Here is an 18,321-nt window from a genome sequence, read left to right on the forward strand (position 1 = left end):
CCTTCCTAGCAATTAAACTAGGGCCTTCCAGACTGTGCTCACCCGGGGAGTCTTACCTTCTTCCATGTTCGAAGTTCTTTTTCGTTTCCAGAATCTTTTTCTTTAGACCTTCCATTGCCCTCGATTTTTGTTGGGAAGATTCTGGTGGAGCCCACATCTTTTCTGGATTAAATTTAATCCAGAGGCGCCCAGATTTGGGGTTCACCTGAGTCCTTCCGGCTTTCTTGGGGATTTGGAAGGGGCAGCAAAATGCTACCGTCTCTGGCCTTCATTTATTGTCCCATCTGGGTCGCCAAAAATGTTGTGGAATTTAAGAGAAGTTCAATTATTTGAGTATAGAGAGGCCAGGACTCAGGAATGATTTTGAGAAGGAAAAATGGTTTATTGACGGCCGGCCGGACTCGGGAGCTTTCAGTTTGAATTCTGAGCCCTGAACAAGATTTTCAAACGTCTTTTATACAGAGAGGAAAGGCCAAATGGTTCTTTTGTCAAAGTTCTCAATAGGCTTCAATTAGCATATATCTTCCACATCTTAGGTAAGCTTTTAGCATGGACTCCAGACATTCTAGATAAGCCTTTAGCATATTTGGTTTTTGCATTTCCCCTAAATACTTAAAGTTTATAGCCCCCGCATTGTTAAACACTTCCTGGGACTGGAGCCGCTGCTGGTCCTTAAGAGTAGGACTGCAGCCTCTTACTGTTCCACACCCACGAGTCAAACAACTTAGTTATTTCTGAAGAGACAAAGAGCCTTCCACCCATAGCCTACATTAAGATCACCCTGGAACTGGTTTTAACCTTTAGCTGCAGCGGCCACGTGGCCACGTGTGTATCCATATGACGTTGCACACTCCACGTACCCTCTGGATCCCCACAGTTTGGTCCCCCTCCCAGCCACCCCTCTATGGGGTGAGCTAACAAGCTGGGACCTGCTCAAAGCGGGACACCCGTCTAGGCGCGAGACTGTACAGGTCTCTGTAAAAAGTCCTGGCTGTCTCAGCGGCCAATCAACTTCAAGTGTACTTTTTTCTGAGTTTTTGTTTTGTTTTGTTTTGTTTCTAATCGAGGTGTGAAAAAGGTCTAGGTTCAGTTGAAATTCCTGATGAAGAAACACAATTGAGATTTTTTTCAGTGATAAAATCTGAATATTTGTATTTCAAACAATGTAGCTAAACTTGATGCAAATCCTCCTTTTCCCCCTGTTTTGGCTTAATACCATTTATTCAGTATGAAATCTTTATACTATATATTCCACGTGTTAAGAATAAATGCACATTAAATCTTGGTAAAAATAAATTAATAAGCTGAAGTAAGATATACAGACATGAAGATGACACCTGGAGCGCTGACCTTGGCAGCCAAACCCCGGGAGCTGGGGCGGCAGCTGAGCCTCGGGGCCTCGTGGCGCCCCCTTCCCCGTCGCCTCCGCTCTCGGTGGCTGCCCGGCAGCGGAGGCGACGGCGGGACCGCCCGGGGGTCCCTCTCCCTCCCGCGCGCCCTGCGCGGCCTGGCGGGCGGCGGGGGCCAGGGGCACGGCGGCGGGGGCCGGGGGCGGCGGGGGCCGGGGGCGAAGGGCGCCTCGCCCGGGCGTGCGAGGCCCAGGCCCAGCGGGCAGAGCTCCGGCCGCCGAGCGCCTCTCCCGGGCGGCGCGGGCCCCTCGGCCTGCTCGAGCGGCCTGCGGGAAGGCAGCGAGCGAGGCGGGACCGGGGCTGGGGTCCCGCCTGACGTGGTCGCCGAGCAGCGGAGCCCCACGGCCAAGGAGAAGCAGAGCGAGAGCACCCCAGCGCGGCGACGTGGCCACGACCTCGGGAAAAGCCCCCGAGAGAAGCAGCTGTGGGACCCTGGTCATTGGCTCGCTTCGCTTTTGTTGTTTGTGGCGCTGCAACTCCACAGATTATTCAAAGTGTCAGGATGGGCCTGTGAAGTGACTGACCTTAAGATGGTTCTATTCTCCTGTGAATTTTAAATTGAACCCATTCCTGACGTTTGATAAATCCTGGCTGAGAAAGTCAGTAAAAGCCTCCTGCCTCAGAATGACTCCATCCTTTACGTGTCATCCCAGGGTCTCCTCACCAGTCATTCCGAGTTTTCCAGTCCGTACCACAGGGCCTTGCTAAAGCACCACACATAATGCAATAAAATTTGATGGTTAAACCTCAGTAGTGGGCCCTACTTATTCAGTCAGCACAGAGTTAAGGTTTTCTATGTGATTGTTTAAAACAATATGCAGTGTGGATAATTAGATCAAATCTGTGTAGACAGTGTCTAGATTTTGTTAACCCTAATGTGTCAATGCAATGTGCTTAATTTAAAAATTGGCATCTATGGTTTTTAAATAGCTGGCACTTTATCACTCTCTCTTGATTGAAAGCACATTCCCATATAGGGTCAAGCAACTGTTCTGTATTAAGGTGTTTAGAAATGGAACAGCTATATGGCCTAGTTTTATTGTAACCTTTAGCACCTGAAAATTTTAAAAGTTTCTAAATGCCTAAAATGAAGGAAGATGTTTCTAGCCACAGCATCTATTTTAACAATAGTCGTTCTATTATATACTACCTTGGATTTAGCATGAGCGAATATACTAAACTGAGGTGCCATTTTTTAAAAAAGCAACTTAATAGTGTATCTTACAACCTAGTCATTGCAGTTTCACCAAAAGCTAACCTGGAGCGAAGTCAGGGAAGGCTGTTTACATCTGTATTGATTTCACCAGCATTATTTTAAGGTATCAAAGGTATTTACCATGCTAGACAAAATTTAAGAAGAAAAAACAGTACTGAAAATGGATGCCTCACAAGACATGCATTGTGCCGTAAGATGACATCTTAGCCTGTTACTAGCACTTTTATTTTTTATTTTTTTTTTTAAAGATTTATTTATTTATTTAATTCCCCCCCTCCCCTGGTTGTCTGTTCTTGGTGTCTATTTGCTGCGTCTTGTTTCTTTGTCTGCTTCTGTTGTCGTCAGCGGCACGGGAAGTGTGGGCGGCGCCATTCCTGGGCAGGCTGCTCTTTCTTTTCACGCTGGGCGGCTTTCCTTACAGTCACTCTCCTTGTGCGTGGGACTCCCCCGCGCGGGGAACACCCTTGCGTGGCACAGCACTCCTTGCGCGCATCAGCGCTGCGCATGGCCAGCTCCACACGGGTCAAGGAGGCCCAGGGTTTGAACCGCGGACCTCCCATATGGTAGACGGACACCCTAACCACTGGGCCAAAGTCCATTTCCCTGTTACTAGCACTTTTAATACCAAAAAGGCACAACAACTAAACTAAAAGTTACACTTAGTTTGAAATGCTTTTACTGGATTTATGAGTAAAACGCTGTTAGTTACTAGATACATCCGACTAGAGTGACAACAAATAGATTTAATGATGAGGATCAGTCTTTAGTCTTCCCTTTGTTGTATGAGTCTACTGGTTTTAACTGATCAAATTTCCTTTTTACTAATAGCGGTGGGGGTGATAAGGTAGGTTTTGGGTTTTTGAGTACTGTTGAAAAACTGCAAGTATTGGCTATTTTCTTAGCCATAACGTGGTGAGAAAAAGGCTGAGGTGTCTTATGTATTATTGAACTGGGGGAAAAAAGCTGCTTCTGTGCTTTTTTAATAGTCTCAGGATAGCTCTTTTAAACAGATAAGAAAAACTAAAAGGAAATCTGCTACCTACTCTATGCACGTGTAAACCTCATAAAGAGCTGATACCCCCTGAGTATGGGGAAAAGTAAGGAAGAGGCTGGGTAAGGCTGTGACTTCTCCAGTGAGCTGAGCTGATTCAAATGAAGGAATAGGCATCAGCTGACCTTGCACCAGCAGGCCTTTAACCACATTGCTACATGCCTTTCTCACCTGGTAAATTATCCCCTATACTCAGTTCTCTCTTTAAAATAGGTGTCTTGCTTAACTAGATCTATTTTATTATGAACTTTTAAAATGAAAGTTATCGCTCTAAATTCATAGCAGGTGCCTTAATTTTTGCTTTGCATCAAACCATTCCATATCAAAATTTTCCTTGGTTTACTATAGATAATTGGCTTCAAAATGTGTTTTTTTTTAATGTACAATGTCTTGATTAATTTCACTGTTAAATAAGGATGAATTATGCATGTTTGGAGAATAAAAGCTGTATTTTAATGATTTGTCCTTTATAAAATAAAGTTCCTTGACTATTTCATGCCTTCAAAGAAAAAAAAAAGGATACTCTGTGAGCATAAAGAACAATTTGAAAGCCTTCAAAAAAAGTAACAGAGTTTATAGGAATGAAAGACACAATGAATGAGATTAAAAATATTAGAGGCATAGCAGATCTGAATTGGTTGAGGACAGACTTAGTGAATGGGAAAACAGAGCATCTCACCTTGAAAAAAAACAGAAGAAAAGAAAGATAAAATAATGGAAAAAAATGAACAAGGTATAAGGGCATTGAAAGATTGCATGAAACACATGAACACACTTGTTATAGGTGCCCTAGAAGGGGAAGAGAATGGAAAAGGGGCAGAAAGAATATTTGAGACTATTCTTAAATTATACTCACTGAATAGTAACCCAGATGCCTTATTTCTTTAAGGCTGATGCTATGGTTTAAGGCTGCATGATCTTTATGCTCAAACTGGACAGTAATGAGACAGCTGATGATTGGTCCCACCTGTATCCTTTTATCTTGTTTTGCAAACTTGAAAACAGGTATCCTTACATGTAGCACCCTGGAATCATGTGCCTTTACACATAGCCCTTTGGAAGCACTTGTCCTTGCACATAGCTCCTTATTAAGTAACATGAGTCAGCCTAAAACTAAACACCCCAAATTTGAAGTTATTTTGCTAAACCAAAACAATCCTAATCAGAGTTGGTCCACCTGACATGTGCAGTAACATAAACATTAAACTTCAAGTAAACTAAGCACTTAATCAATCTGTGCATGTTAAGTATTAGACTGTCTCTACCTCATCAGCTCTCATTTACTAACCCTGTATACCTTTGTTTGATTGTCATAAAACAGTAAGTTTCTCCAGTTCAGGGAGACATGTCTGAGGAAAATACTGTCCTCCTGTCTTTGCAAGGCAACCTTTGATAAATAAAATTATGCTCTTCTCAAAATCCCAGTATCTATTCATTGACACTTTGCTCAACAGATGAAGACTCACATTTGATTCAGAACAAGCCCCTCTTGACCATTTGAATGTTAGGAGATGGACTTTATCAACTACACTACCAATGGGTTATAATTGTATATGGCTCCTGGTTTTCAGGTTGAGTAGATTGTGGCATTCACTTGTCTCGAAAAGAACACAACAACTATAGGGGGAAAAGCTATTAGAAAATGTGTTTCCAGTGTGAGAAAAAAAGCTTTGAACTCCTAATCTACCTGGGAACTCACTTCTCTGGAATCTATATTAAAAAGAGTGTTGAATGGTTCCCATCCAGCAACACCTCCATTCCCCTTTAATATCTGCCACCTTTAATATCTGATAAGGTAGAAAAAACCCATGGGATATTTAAAGTTAAATTATCTAATTTTGGTTGTCAAGGCCAAAAATATTCCTACTGATCCTCGTGGACCTGTGATCTACACCATCAGGCAAACATCCATTGTCCAAATGTGACAAAATCATAGGCAGTGCATATGTTGGGGGCATTTAATGAGAAATGATCCAATGATACTGAGGAGCGGTTTATTCAGTACTATAAGGAATCCATGGGATATTCTCCACGGTATCTTCAATAGGAGACAGAGCCTTTACTGCTTCCACCATATAAAGTCCACATTCCACAGCCCAAACCTGATGACTTTATATTCTGGAAGACACCAGAGAAAGACCAGTCTCTAGCCTAGCTTGGAATAACCTTATTAGGTTTTGTTAACTTCACACACAATTTTCAAATAAGAATGAATGGAGACTTGGGTACCTATTTCCAACTAAAACTGGCGTCAATTCCTTGGTGGTTATGTGAAATGGTAGATGATCCCAAATTAAAATTAAACAAAATAAGCCAGAAGAGTTAGAGAACATATGATGTGGACAGCTTCCACCCAAGATCAAGGTAAAAGAACCCCATGACCTAACTGTTTTGGATGTTATGTGGAAATGCTTTGGGTGATGAGGTGTGAATACGGATAGCCAGCCAAGATTGTGTTCAGCAACAGATTTGTTAGATCAAAGCCTGGGCATGGAAAGGAGAGAGTCAGGGTGGTGAAGGGGCCCTGCCTTATCCAATTTAGACTCCTGGGAGGGATCATGGAGGAGCAAGGGAGGAGCAGTTAGCAGTTCCTGGTTCTTGCCTTTATTATGAGCCAGTGGGCAGGGATTCAGCTGTCCCCTGGAACCTGGAGATTGGCAGTTTCAAAGTATATGGCACAAAGTCAGAAGCAGCAAGGGCCATTTGGAAAAGCTTAAGGCCGCTTCTATCATCCAAGCCACATGGAGATACATGCTTTTCTTGTAAATATGCTGCAGGAGAGGGTTTAAGAGGCAAGGAGCCATTCTGAGAATTGGCAGGGGCTGTTCAGAGTACCTGATGTAGGCTAACATATACACCTTATGGAGGTGCAGGCCTTACTACCTGTGTTACTCCCAAGGCAGGCCTAACTGGGCGGTTGCTGATAAGGGGGATTAGGACTAAGACAAGCAAGGTAAAGATGCACTAAATGTAATTTATTTTTATGCATGAACAGCAAACTTTACTTATTTAATCATCAGGCTTGGCTTTTACCTATTTTTATAATTTTGTTTTCACTCTTTTGTTACCCCCTTCATAAGCCTATTTTCCATCTTTTTTCTAGTCATCAAGGAAAAGAACCCTAGTTAAAATGACTGTGCTATTAATCATTGCTAGTGATCTAAGCTTAGATCATTCCCAACTCCTGTCATTCAAAGGGATTTTAGCATTATAAATGCTAGCCAAGGCTGTAGTTGTCCAGAGAGTCTGATGAATCTTCACACCCCTTTCTCCATGTCTGGGGTGGGGATGGAGCTGTAGGTGTGTGCAGCAATCTATGTTTGTGGGTCCAAAATGACCACAGCTTCCCAGGTATATTGATGTAGCACCACTCCCTCCCTTCCTGCTAAGGGTGGAAATGGACCACAATCTAATCCATGTGAACCAAAAGAGTCGTCAGCTGCCCTGAGATGCTGAGAGTGTACTGACCCTACTGCCCTTTAGGGGGTCAGAGTGGAATCACTGGCACCCAACAGTCCAATCCATTTAGTGCCTGTCATTTCCAGGAGAGGCTGAGGAAATACCAGCCCCCTCATATCCTATTAAGGGGAGGGAGTGGATCCACAGGTACCCAACGGTTTAGTCTGTGCAGGCCAAAAGTGCCTGCCTTTGCCCAGAAAGGCTGAGGAAACATCAATTCCCTCCTATCCTATGAGGTGGCAGACATAAAGATGGGATCAAAGGTGCTCAACAGAGAAATGGACTTGGCCCAGTGGTTAGGGTGTCCATCTACCACATGGGAGGTCTGCGGTTCAAACCCCAGGCCTCCTTGACCCGTGTGGAGCTGGCCATGCGCAGCGCTGATGCACGCAAGGAGTGCTGCGCCATACAGGGGTGTCCCCCATGTGGGGGAGCCCCACACGCAAGGAGTATGCCCCATAAGGAGAGCCGCCCAACGCGAAAGAAAGTGCAGCCTGCCCAGGAATGGCACCTCCCACACTTCCCATGCCGCTGACGACAACAGAAGCAGACAAAGAAACAAGATGCAGCGAATAGACACAGATAACAGACAACCGGGGGAGGGGAGAGGAATTAAATAAATAAATCTTAAAAAAAAAAAGTGCTCAACAAACCAGCTCGTGTAGGCCAAAAGCATCTGCAGTTGCTGAGAGAGGCTGAGGACACCCAGCTCATCTCCTATCCTATTCAGGGGGTGGGGATGGAATTACAGGTGCCCAAGTATCTAGTGTGTGTGGGCTGAAACTGTCCTCAGTCTCCTAGAGAAGCTGAAGAAACACCAGCAGCTCCCTCCTATCCTATGGAGGTTGAGGGCTGGAGATGAATTTGAAGGTGCTCAACAAACCGTTTGTTTAGGCTGAAAGCACCTGCAGTTGCCCAGAAAGTCTTAGGAAACACAATTTCTCTCCTATCCTATTGAGGTTTGAGGATGGAGCTCCAGGTGCTGACTATTCAGTGTGTGCCAGCCAAAAGCATCTGCAGTTACCAGAGAACCTGGTGCAAGTCCCCACATCTTTCCTCTTGTAGGAGTTGCGGCTGAAGTCTAGGCTAGGGCTGCAATCCAATCTGGGTAGAAAGAAGCTGGTCCCTACCATCACTGTGGTTTTCAATCAACCTGGCTTCCCCTCATGTCAGAAGTGGAGTCAAAATGGCAACTACTGGCCTCTTTCTGACCGAGGTTCAAACTTTAGCTGTCCTTAGAATTTCCTCATCAGTAGCTGAAGTTAGTTCCCCGCCATCTCTTCCTCCCCCATGTTTTGGGAAATGGAGCTTCCAACTCCTCTGGTGTGCACTGCCATTGGAGAATGGGCTCCAGTCTCTGTGGCATGGAGTGCTCCACTCATGAATCTTCTCTGCAGATGGGCAGTCTCCTCCTTCTATACTTTCAAGAATGTTGCAGGATGCTTTTCCTGTCTCCTGGGGCCCCCAAATAGTTGTTTTAGATAGCTCTCAGTGATTACTAACTGCTCTGTAGGATGAGCTGTCCCTTAGGCTCCTTACTATTCCACCATCTTGCTCCTCCCACCAATGAATGATTTTTTCTTCCTCTTCTCCACCTCCACCCTGCTGTTTTTGCTGTCTGTGTCCATTTGCTGTGTGATGTTCTGTATCTATTTCTTTTTTTCCCCCTCTCTTTTAGATTTGATCCTGGGGGCCTCTGATGTGGAGAGAGGTTCCCTGTCAATTGTGCCACCTCAGTTCCTGGTCTCTGCTGCACTTTACCTTGACTCTCCCCTTTTTGTCATGTCATCATCTTGCTGTGTGACTTACTTGTATGGGCACTGGCTCACTGCATGGGCACTCAACTTGCTCTGTGGGCACTCAGCTCACCACGTGAGCACTGGCTCACCACGTGGGAACTCATGCGGGCACTCAGTTCACCGCACAGGCACTCAGCTCACCATGCGGCCACTTGGATCACCACACAGGCACCCACATGGGCACTAGGCTTGCCATGTGGGAACTTGGCTCACCACGCAAGCACTCAGCTTGCCACATGGGCACTGGCTCGCCATGCAGGCACACTTTCTCTTCTTTTTCACCAGGAGGCCCCAGGGAGCTACTGGGTGGAGGCCTTATCTCTTGAGCCATATCCACTTCCTTTCATGATTTTTTAACATCATGTATTGTTCATCTAGAAAATAGTGATTATGTGTTTGGTGAAATTTCACATATAAAATATTTCTTATACAATAAAAAATTGAAACACATTTATTTACATCACTAACCATTCTATCAGAAAAGTCTTTAAGTATTGTTAGGTGTCCGAGGTTTTATGGGAGATACAGATTTCTAAAATTCAAATTTTACTGAAATCCCAATTTTATCATTTGCAAGTTGTTTTTTTTTTCTTTTCTTTTCTTTTCATAGGTGGAGTCTTTGCTTCACCTATGAATAACTAAATTTATTTTACTTATTTCATTCCTGATATTTGATTTCATTATCTTTAATTCCTGATCAATCAAAAAAGAAATTAATCAATCTTGTAAATCTTTTCAAAGAAAATATGTCTGTTTTGGTTTTGTTAGTTTTTCCTTTACTTTGTTTATTTTCTATAACACTGATTTCTCCTCTTCCCTTTAAGTGGCAAGGATCACTTACTTTTTCTGGTTTGTTCAATTGGAAATGATGCTCATTGACTTTAGATTTTTCTCTTTTCTAGTAAACACTAAAATTTTAAGCTCCTCTTATGCACTATGAGAACTTAAGGTAGCAGTTAGTGAAATCTACCTGAGGCCTGCATAAACATAATCTCCACAATGACCTTCCAATTAATTTAGAAATCTCTTAGCCATAAAAAAATCTTTTTTAATGTTTCTCCCTTTTGGTCAAGGTTTTTTCCCTACTTATTTTGTTTGAACTTATAATTATCACTATAGCCATTAAATCTATATGAGAGGCTTAAATCTTCAGATTGTTCATAAGCCAGTTGTGCACTATTATCCAACAGAGGTGAGGGCAAATCCTACTCTCCAGTTCTTCAGACTTGCCCTGGAAACCTAACAAAATGACGATGAGAGACAAGTCCCATCCCCCAAAACAAGGACTGTCAGCAACTGCAAGCAAAACAGTTCCTTCCATCACTACATAATATCTAAACCCCTCTCAGCCTGAAACAGAGTCATACCAATGAATATGAAGGTATAGAAATGTAACCCTCAGCCTTTGAAAGAGGGAAACCTGAATATAAAATTCTCAGTGATGTCTTTTCCTATGGAATATCTATGAAGATGACAAGTAGGTTCAAATCACTTTAAAAAGTTGTTATATTAAAATGTTCATTCACGATGAAAAATTTTAGCAAAAATAATAATAGAAAAGCCTATACTATGAGAAAAAGTAACACAAAAGCTACAGTTTTCTTATGTCAAACATCATAGAACAAAGGCATGACAAAGGCTTCCTGTTATAGGGTAACTGTTAATTCTTGCAACAGTTATGATGCAATTTGTGAGGCAAGAAAATGAAAATAAAATGTAAAAGAATTCTAAAAGGAGTAAAATACCTGACATTAGTAGCAGATATAATTGTTAATATGGTTTAAAATTCTGCACAGGTAATATGGGACTATTATTGAAAAGGGTTTTGAGAAGTCTAGTGGTTGCACAAATTAACAAGAAATATCAACCATGAAGTAATTAAGAAAGAAAGAAAAAGAAACTATAAAAGAAACGGTAGCATGCTGGATATATACCCAGAAGAACTGAAAACAAGAACACAAACTAATAAATGCACACCAATGTTCATAGCTGCATCATTCATTGTCAAAAGTTGAAATCAATCCAAATGCCCATCAACAAATGAATGGATAAATAAAATGTGATATATACAGTCAATGGAATACTACTCAGCTGTAAGAGGGCATACGTGGATCAGTCTTGAGGACCTTATGTTGAGTGAAGCAAGCCAGGCATTGAAGAACAAATACTACACGAACTCTCTGATATGAAATAAGCAAACCAAGCTGTCTCAGAGAGCTAGAGATTGGATGATAGGCTTACAGGAAATGGGGGGGGAGGAGAGGAAGGCTGTGAGCTGATGCCTACATGGGTGAAATCTATGATAAAGTGAAGGTAAGTTTTGTACAGGGAAGAGATGGTGGCATAGGAATACCTTTGGGTGGGGCTCTCTGAGCTTGAGGGGGCTAGGGTTGGAAAGGATGGGACAGATGGCCCAAGGATTTGGGGGGAGGACTGGGGGGAACAGTTGAACATGGGAAATTGTCAGGTATGTGGTTGAAACTGTAATGTTGAGAAAATTCTTTAGAAAATATAATGAGGTAGGATTACCTCTTTAAGATGCTTAAGGGGGGACATCTGGCACAGGGACAGGCTTCCAGGGGATGTGTGAGGGTTCATTTTGTCATAGTGTGTTATATCATTGGATGGAGACCCATGCAATGAGTGTGAAAGTGTACCCACATCCTGGAGAGGCTTGATGTTCTTAAACCGAGGGAATTGTGTCTCTCAAGAGAATTGGTGGCTCCCAGTGGGTTAGAGCAGTCTAGTATGTCAAACCCTCAACATTGTTGCAAGTATCTGTGAACCTGGTCCTTCAGGTAATGAAGATTGATTGTCACTGTGGGCCCTGAGGGGAGGGGGAGAGAGGTATAGTATAGATGGAAGCAGGGTACTGGGGTCAATGGAAGTGTTCCACAAGATCATGCAATGATGGACATAGGACATGTTAAATTACACCAAAAATGTATAAAAGTCTATAGGCTAAAATGTAAAACATAAGGTAACTAAAAATTTAGAAAATTGTACAGTCTAAAATAAAAACCATAATGTAAACCAAAATGGAACCATGTTTGAAAGCTATATTTCAATATCTGTACATCAGCTGCAGCAAATAGAACATGAACATGTAAAAAGATCAGTGCTGGGGAAAGGGGAAAACGGCTTGATGTTGGTTATATGAGAGTCCCCTATATTGTATATGTGAATTACTGTGATCTAAAACTTCTTGAAGACAAAATTAAAAATTAAAAAAAAATGTAGACACTGAGGAAGGAATGGAAGAAATTGCCTTGCCACTGTACATACAGGGCAACACCTATTACAGTGACGAAGGCAAAACATCAAAAGCAGAGCTCTATAATATTTTTCATTTTTAATACTCCAATTTATTTTTACTTTATTTTAGTTTTTCTAAATTAGTATGTATTCTCTTTCTAATCTTTAATCCCATCATTATTTTTCATTTTCCTATTAATTGAATTTGGCAATATATCGGGCCTCATTTTTGAAGAAGTTTTAAAACACAGAGAGGTTCAACTATGGCAGGGGAGGAGCACTGGTGTGGCATGTTATTAAGGAGATACCTGGTTGGGAGGGAGTTCTCCAGGACATGTATATAAGGTACATAAAAATATTCAGTATATGTTGGGTATTTTCATAGTAGTTACAGTTACAAATGACAACTGAGGGAGGGCTGAGTTCCTAGGCAGGGGAGCTCTATCACATTCTGCAATGGAGCAGCAACAACCCCCAAGTGCAATGGTAAAGACCAATGAAGAAGGATGATCAGTGATAAGCCCTTGATACTGATGACTGTATTTATGAGCCTGTGTGTCTGAAATATGAATTAGGCCTAAAGCTGCAGGGTGACTAAGAATTACCTCCTGAGAACCTCCGTGTTGCTCAAATGTGGCCACTCTCTAAGCCAAACTCAGCATGTAAATGCATTACCTTCCCCCCAGCATGGGACATGACTCCTGGGGATGAGCCTCTCTGGAACCAAGGGATTACTACCAATCACGAATTGGTGATGCAACTAGAAAGAGATCTTGAATAAAAGGGTCAACTCAAGCCAGCAGAATATCTCAGCCTACATGTAGGATCATGTATTAAAAATTGCTTTTTGACCTTGAATAAAAGGGGGAAATGGCAAAGACACATTAGTTGATATGGCTAAGAGTCTTCAAAAAGAGTCAAGAGGTCATCAGAGGGATCGCACTTATGCACACCTCAGCGGGACCCCAGAGAAAGCCAAAGTAGATACAACCCTAGGTACTGGTGCTCCTGAGGGCTACAGAGGCCCTCAGGTTCTATGGTCATGGCAGATGGCTCTGGAGTTCAGTGTCATGTCAGTGGGCCCCACTTTGTAATCTGTGTTTCTGAGTGTGATGGAGTTGGACTCAGATATGACCTTTCTACACATGCCTTTTCTGTCACTTCTACTGAAACTGTGGTTGGTGCCAGGGTTGGTGTATACTCACGAGACTTGACTCTCTGGACTGTCCATGTGCCAGCTGGCCCCTGAGCCTCAGCAGAGTTGCAACTCCTACTCTCTGGTTTGTTGGACTTACCCAGGTCAGCTAACAGGGAGGTGAAGATGGTCAACCATCACACCAGGGAACTGAGAGTGGACATCACCATCCCAGGGTCCAAAGGATGGAGCAATAAAATATGGATTATAGTGGACTTACTGATATTCTACTGTAGAATTATTGTGACTAGTAATGGAAGAAATTATAGCATCGATGTGGAGAAAGTGGCCAAGTAGTTGCTGAGGGCAGGGAGAGGGAAGAAGAGATGTGATGTGGGGACATTTTTGGGACTTGGGGTTGTCCTGAATGATATTGCAGGGACAGATACTGGGTATTACATATTCTCCATAACCTACTGAATATACTGGGGGAGAGTGAACTACACTATTATCCATGTGGTGCAGCAGTGCTCCAAAATATAGTCACCAATTGCAATGAATGTGCCACAATGATGAAAGAGGTTGTCATTGTGGGAGGAGGGGGTTGAAGGGATAGGGCGTATATGGGAACCTCTTATATTTTTTCATGTAACATTTTTTGTTATCTGTATATCTTCAAAAAATACAATTAAAAAATGATGGGGTCGGGGTGGGGAGTGGGGTATATGAGAACCTCTTATGTTTTCTAATATAACATTTTGCATGATCTATTAGCTTCAAATAAAGATAATTTAAAAATAAAATTAAAATTAAAAATTGAAATAAATTATAGAAATAAAAAGAAATATAGAAAGAAAAAAGAAAAAGAAAAAAGAGATTATATGTAATATATATATAAACACACACACCCATAATGCAGATACATAGCATAGATATACCATACCTTGTGGAGAAAACTACAAATTCCATTGAGAGAAAACCAATATTATAATAATTTTGTAGATATCATCAGTTTTTTAAAATGAGGTAATTTTATTGAAGCAAAAGGGAGATTTGTAGGAAGAGGAAAATTACTGAAAACACACAATAAAAATATATTTCTGCATTTGACTACATTATGATGAAAATTTTTTTCTCTAGAACCAATATAAAGGCACTGTATTGGAAATCATAATCCAATTGTAATTTAACTTTTAAGGCTTAGAAAGGAATTCCAAAGAGGAAGCATAAAAATTTTGTTTTAGACAAAGCAGTATCTTCTTCACCTTTGTTACTGAATGAAAATAAAATGTGTAACCAGATGATACTGCCACAAAATCAGTAGAATGGGAAAAAATATATCTGGATGCACCAATTTCTTGTGAGGTTGTGGAGTCAAGAACGTGGATACTTTGCTTGTTTGTGTTCCTAATTTCGTATAAGTTCTTTGGAAACCCATATGTTATAGTTTTAACCAGCTAAGACTAGTTTAGAATGCAGTACTGAGTAATAACTTATAGTTGGTGCTGGGGCCACAATGCTTGTTTTCCACACACGACACTCATCTGTTTGGGGTGGCTATGGCTTTGCTTCATAGGATCCACATTTGAAGAGCAGGCTATTGGAGAACTTATGTATGGAATGTTATTGGCTCTTGTGACAGATTTAAAAGATAGTAAATAGAAATGCCTATGTCAAGCAGCAGGAGAGCAGGAGAAGGGCAGGAAGTGTGTGCAGCCTCTTCTGCCCGGGTCTCGAAGGGTGACGTGGCTGGGGCTTTGCAAACCTCGCTCTGCCTACATTTTCAATTTCAGAGTCTGTTGACTGCAATCTTGCTGCTTATATGTACCTATGCTTATGTACGGTCCTTGGCACAGATTTCAAACTGGACTCTTGGGTTTATTTTTGGAAGTGTGCCAGAATAGGTGAAGAAAGAGGATGGCCTTCAGTTTCGTGTTCTTAAAATGGTTTGGAATAATGCCAGAATTTGATTGCTGCCAGATTTCAAAATGAAAAAGAACTTATATGAAGAAAATAATGGGAAGAGTTGCTAATCCTTTTATCTCTTAATATTGAATTAGATACATTTTCAGCTGTTGCTCTTTATTTTTGTTATTGGACCAATGTTCTATTAAGATGTAACCAAACTCAGAGAGTTTAATCTGTCTGTAACAGTCAACCGTGGTACTGTCACTACAATATTACATTCTGCAAATGTCTTCTGTTGTGTTAGATACCAATTTTTGGTGAGTCATCTCTAAGGAACATAGAAAACTATAGGCGAATTACTCAAGGTCCTTTCAGTGTGATTTGGAAATGATAAATATAAAATGAGACCTTTTTTGGACTAGCCTTTTTATTGGGGGAAAAGGGAGCTCAATTTGTGTTGGTAAGGAGTGTACATATTTAATAATGCTTCTTTTTCTCTGGCAACACCAACATCATTGAACCTGAGAAATTCTACTCTTAGTAAATTCTGTAGTTTATTACAGAGTCTTAAAAATATTTCAGACAACTCTCTGCAGTTCTGAAGGATAAATAAGTGAGATGAGACTTCAGAGCATTATTGGGGAGAAGCTCATATTTAACATGAGAGTTAGAATAGCCTCTGAAACTTCCGATCAAGTATAGATAAATGTCTAAAGCATAACCTTGACATGACCAGCTTGCTCTACATCTCTGGAAAAGATTACAGTACTCTTCTGATGTGAAGAGCAAAATAGAACAATTACAGAATAATGAAAAAAGTATATATATTAGCTCTTAAATCCACAAACACTGCTTTTTCTCACATTTTATTGGTCACATGGTGTTATGTGACTCAGTCTGTTATTAATGATTGGTGACTCTATCTTCCTTCTTAAAAATGTACTGCATGACAGGGAGAAGCCATTGTATATTTTGTCATAATCTGCAAAATTGTGCAGGACAGAGTGTAAATCTTAATGTAAAGTATAATCCATAGTAGCAATGCTTCAATATGTGTTCACCAATTTTAACAAATGTACCATGGTAATGAGGGATGTTGGTGATGTGGGAAAGTATGGGAGGGGGAAGGTGTGGAGCATATGGGAATTCCTTATATTTTTTATATAACATTTATGTAATCTAAAGCTTATTTTTTTAAAATTAAATATAAAAAGAATGGTACTGCAGAGAGGGCCACCTCAGAATGGGCATGGGATATTTTGAATAATAGAGCAAATGAGAATTTATTTATTAAATTGTAGATGTACCTGCTATGTACCATTATATTTCCAGTCAGGATTATGATTATCTGTAGGATGAAATAAGAGGTTATGAAAAGACAGAGAAACATGTTAAAAATCTAGCATCCTGGAGTGTTCACACTGAGACTATTTTAATATTTACTCTTTGAAATCTAAATGTGATTTTGAAAATAACTGCTTCTTCCTTCCAATGTACAGTATATAGTCAAAATAGCCTGCTGGATGTTGATTAAATTTAGAGTATTAAAATTTTGTTCAACACACTCATCAAATATCTATTAATGTTTATTCACTTCCTTGAAGTTACTGTCTAAAACTGAAATCATATTTGACCTTTTTATATATTGATTCTAATTTCATTAATATCCATTCCCTGGAAAGTAAAAATTTCTTTAAGGTAAAAATAAATCATTCGTAAAAAATAACTATCATTTAAGTTCATTTCTTCAGTTGATATCCAGTATTTAAATGTTATGGTAAACAATGCTACAGTATAAAAAGACAGCTGCAGATCCACTCAATTATAAATGCAATAAAAGAAAGAGGTAGTAGGTGGTAGTTTCATTAATTAATACTTTTCAATGTTGCTTAAACAGTTGGATATCCATATAGGATAAAAATTAATTTCACTTCTACCTCTCATATTCAGAAATGGTATAGATTAAGGGTCAATATATGACAGTCTAAACTAGAATAGATTTAGAGATTAACAATGGATAATGTCTTCATGATATCAGGCTAACCATCATGTATATCTTATATTTCTCATACAGAAAGAAAATGCAAACCACAATGAAAAAGATTGACAAATTTATTATTAAAAAGTTGAGGATTTCTTTTCCTCAAAGGATTTAGAAAAACTCAAAAATTTGTGTAGCAAACCAGGGAAATGTATGTCAAATAATGTAGACATGAATTTCACAAAAAAGAATTCCAGACTAACAATAAAGTATGTTAAAACTTTAAAATATAACCTGTGTGTGTAAATAGGAAAGTTGAGAGAAAAGAACTTTCAAACATTAATGATGTATGCATTATGTTATGATCATCAGTGATGAAAGCATTGAGATGGTATTCATAAATTTCTTTTTTTTTTGCATGTAATAGCATTTTTATTTTTTTTATTGACTTTGTAATAATATTACATTAAAAATATATATGTGAGGTCCCATTCAACCCTACCCCCCCACTCCCCCTCTCCCCCCCCCAACAACACTCGTTCCCATCATCATGACACATCCATTGGATTTGGTAAGTACATCTTTGGGCACCTCTGCACCTCATAGACAATGGTCCACATCATGGCCCATACTCTCCTCCATTCCATCCAGTGGGCCCTGTGAGGATTTACAATGTCTGGTGATTACCTTTGAAGCACCATCCAGGGCAGCTCCATGTCCCAAAGACACCTCCACCTCTCATCTCTTCCTGCCTTTCTCCATACCCATCGTCCACCATGTCCACTTTTCCCAATCCAATGCCACCTCTTCTATGTGGACATTGGATTGGTTGTGTCCATTGCACCTCTATGTCAAGAGGAGGCTCAGATTCCACATGGATGCTGGATGCAATCCTCCCATTTTCAGTTGTAATCACTCTAGGCTCCATGGTGTGGTGGTTGTCCTTCTTCAACTCCATCTTAGCTGAGTGTGGTAAGTCCAATAAATCAGATTGTAGGTGCTGGAGTCTGTTGAGGCTCAGGACCTGGCTATCACATTGTCAGTCCAGAGATTCAAATCCCCTAAATATATCTTAAACCCCAACATTAACTGCACCTCCAGCACATTA

At 40.7% G+C, this 18,321-nt stretch overlaps 1 pseudogene; it reads left to right on the forward strand.

Moving 5' to 3' along the window:
* The first annotated feature begins 1,324 nt into the window (after nucleotides 1–1,324).
* The window catches only part of LOC131276993 (HUWE1-associated protein modifying stress responses 1 pseudogene), an 82,947-nt pseudogene continuing 65,950 nt past the window's right edge, over nucleotides 1,325–18,321 (forward strand).

This window comes from Dasypus novemcinctus, chromosome 31, assembly GCF_030445035.2.
Source record: "Dasypus novemcinctus isolate mDasNov1 chromosome 31, mDasNov1.1.hap2, whole genome shotgun sequence".
Taxonomy (NCBI): Eukaryota; Metazoa; Chordata; class Mammalia; order Cingulata; family Dasypodidae; genus Dasypus; species Dasypus novemcinctus.